Genomic DNA, 3,763 nt, shown 5'->3' with positions numbered 1-3,763 from the left:
GTTAATAGAACATTCCACGGTATTAGTACCGCAAAAGAAAAATATTTTTTGAGGGTGTAAAAGAAATGATTGATGTGGGGACCTTTTGCTTGCTAATGTATATTTCTAAGAACAATGCTCCATAGTACCCCCGGTCTACCATTCCTACGTGCGACTCCGCTCTATTATACCCATGATGGCTATTAACGGGAGTGGTACAAGGTTGTATAGAGTTTAGTAGGGCAAGGCACTCAAGGAACACCTTGCCTAATTTGGTACTAACGGATAGGTTCTTTGGAGAGGGACAAAAGAGCCGGTGGCTGATGCTTGAATAATTAGCTCTGGGATCGAGTGCACTGATTACCGGCTCAAGGAAGTCAGTGCCCAGATTAGGATGGGAAATAATTCAGAGTATAAAAATAGGTAAATAACTAATCCGTATTGGAAGTTGTGCCGTGAGACCAAAGAGCGTGTGTGATATACAAATGCGGCCAGCTGGTTCCATAACGTGGGTTTTTGTCTCCGGAAAGTGCTCCAATCCAACATTGTACTCCATGCATTTGCACCGTATTCTAATCCAAAAAATATATAAACATGTGGTACATGTAGTTGTCTATGTGGAAGCTCATCATTTCTCCGCGTGTCATCAAGTTCAACATTAGTACATACTACAAAGTTAGTACAAGGTTGGGTCATCTATTTTGCAACGGAGGGAGTATGAGAGGTGATGCACATTTATGTATTTTTAGAGTAAGGCACATGATTGTGTGTGCAATCAATATATCAAAACTTTAACCATATTACTCCTCCGTTCCTAAATATTTGTCTTTCCAGAGATTTCAACAAGTGACTACATACGAAGCAAAATGAGTGAATCTACACTCTAAAATATGTCTATATACATCCGTATGTGGTAGTCCATTTGAAATCTCTAAAAAGACAAATATTTAGGAATGGAGGGAGTATGTTATATGCACTAATACAACTCTCTTTGTCTCAAAATGCAAGACTAATTTTGACAATAGGTACTCCCTCCATCACAGTTTAAAGGGCATACCTCACATCTCTCTGGGCCCAAGGTTGCTAGCGATTGGAAGAAATAATTGATGCGTTGGAGCTGCGGTAGTTAAGGATATGCGCCTAATTAATCGCCAAAAAAATACATAGTAACCTCCCCGTTCAGTAAAAGAAGGAAACCATCACATGCATTGGTGGAGTAATTTCAGTTCACACATGCATGCGCACCAGGAAGGCAAGCTAGGTTTTCTTCTCCGAGGGTTTGGATGGATAACGCCCCTGATGAGGTTATCCCTTTACTTGTAAAAGATGCTACTTTACTTATGAATGAATAAAGGAGAAGAAGTTTATCAAAAAAAGCTAATTCCTCCCAAAACAATGCAGTTAATAGGTTAATTAATGACCTGCGCCCTATTTTCCTCTAATTGTGAAAAATTCTGATTTTAGAGATACGCCCTTTAAACTGTGATGAAGGGAGTAGTCTATCTTTTTAGGCATACATTGTACCTAGACGCAGCAAGCCAATGCATGCATGAGGATTTTAGACCAGAATCAAATGCACAACAACTACTGGTTGGCATGCGTAGATTGTCTGAATGCGAAGTAAAATGTGACAAAAGAAGTGCACTGCAGGCAGTAAAGTTAAGCGAGCCGGCAAATAATGTGTTGGAGCAAACCCTAATCTTTTATCACTCACACTCAACCGACTGTTAATTTGGGTAAACGACGGGATTTTTGTGGTAATCTGACAACCGGTGGGCGAACGCCATCCAGATGATCCCACCCATATAAAAATGTGAACCCACAGTTCCACACACAGAGAGAGCCCCCGTCGCCGTACGTCCTTGAGCTTGAGGTCTATAGCCCGGCCATAGGCATGCATGCAGGCATACGCAGCCGCGAATGCTTCCAACCCACGCGCGACAAGGCCACCAACGGTTGACAGCACGAAACGCGAGAAAGCCCCTCTACTACTCCAGCGACCAGCAGGCCACTGAACCTGAGCCTGAGCCCTGACCCGCCCGGTCGGCCTATGACCGCGACGGCGCTTGTAGACCGTCCTTCCCCTCCCCCGTGCAAAGTCCAACCCTGCCGCGTCCTGCGCGCGCGCTGTGCGGTGCGGTGCCGTGCATGCGTGCGTGCATGCATGCACGCGCACGGACGTTGGCCAGGCCACGGACCGGCGCGTGCGTCGAGCGGCGGCACATGGGCGCATGCCGGCGTGTCGCGAGGGAGTATTCGATCGATCGCCCGCCCGCCCGCCGCGGCGACCCACCGGCATGGGCCGCGGCACACGCGACGTGGGGGGATGGACGGGGGAGGCAGATCTTCCTCGCGCCACCACCCGCCGACTGTGCCGAGAGCGGCTTAGAAAAGTTACGCCCTAACCAAAACCAACCACCCGTCGCTCTCGATCCACCGGTCGAGCCGAGCGCGCGCCCATGCCGTGCCGACGCATGCCGGCCGCGAGCGCGCGACAGCCCACGGCAAAGAGCCCATGCGCACCTTGGCTACTAGCACGGCGGGGAGGTGCACTGCACATCGCAGTGGATGTGGCGTCGTCGTTATTAGGGCCGATCTTATCTGCTTATCCTGGGCGATAATGACGACGGGACGCTGATGCGGCGCTGTGCAGCGTGTCCTGTCCGGTTTCGGCCCAGTGCCCTCGTGGCCGGACATATCGAGCTGCGATTCCAGGGCGGGAGTGAGCTTTTGCGAGCTGGAAAGATACGCTTGACATGGGCGACTTGACGGTGCGAGCTACTCTGTGTCCCGAGCTTTCGACCCGGTCACCCGGGGGCGCGTTTCAAATGTAGCGCGCGCGCGCTCGAAGAAAAATTTGCGTGGAGAATGAACGTACAGTTTGTTCTTAGAAACGGGCGTGGGATAAACATCCATGCTCACCCCTTCGAGGACGCCACACACCTGGTCATCTCCTGCCCAAGAGCGGTCCAGGTGTGGCAGCTGCTAGGTCTTCACCCACCTCCCGACATCAACCATTTGTGGGATACAATCACCCTGCCTGGCCTCGACATCAACATTCGGCCCACCGTTGTCCTTGCCATCCTCTGGAAACTCTGGGACTCTCGCAACACCCAGGTGTTCCGCTCTGAGACTTACTCAGCCTTGATACTCTGCGTAATGTAATCTCAGATTTCACATTTTGGGTCTTCCGTTTTAAAGACCCGATTTGTACGGACGCCGCACTGTCTTGGCGCCTGTTCATCTCTTCTCACCGTAACCTATGATGTAACTCAACCGGTTTCCAAACTACCTTCCACATTCCGTACAATTACAGTATGTTCAGCTTCTATCATATTAGAGCATCTAGAGTCGTCTATCTCATATTCCAAACCCTATATTCATACAAATTCATGCAACTAGTACGTAGATCGCCAAAGGATCAAAATCGAGAGGAAACAAACATATAAAAGTGATACCAAACGGGCATAATTCACATAAACATCACCAAAAGATCACCAAACGGGCATAAGTCACAGAGTTCAACGATCTGGCACATTGTAACTACATACTAGAACTAGATTATAAACAGGAGAGGGCGAGCTTCAACACTTCCTCGCTGGCCCTTTGCCCTTCCGGTCGCCGGCGCATCTGTAGGTGTTCGCGGCTGGAGGTGGGTCCATGCTGGAGCCGTCGGAGTTATGGAGATGACGATGTAGCCTTGCAAGCACTAGTAGAAAAAGGGTCTAATGTGTAGCTCATTAGTCCCGGTTTGTATTTGAGCCGGCACTAATGTGACCATTAG

The sequence above is a fragment of the Triticum dicoccoides genome, chromosome 4B, assembly GCF_002162155.2.
Source record: "Triticum dicoccoides isolate Atlit2015 ecotype Zavitan chromosome 4B, WEW_v2.0, whole genome shotgun sequence".
Taxonomy (NCBI): domain Eukaryota; kingdom Viridiplantae; phylum Streptophyta; class Magnoliopsida; order Poales; family Poaceae; genus Triticum; species Triticum dicoccoides.
The sequence above is the reverse complement of the archived record's forward strand: the minus strand, read 5'-3'. Positions refer to the sequence as shown.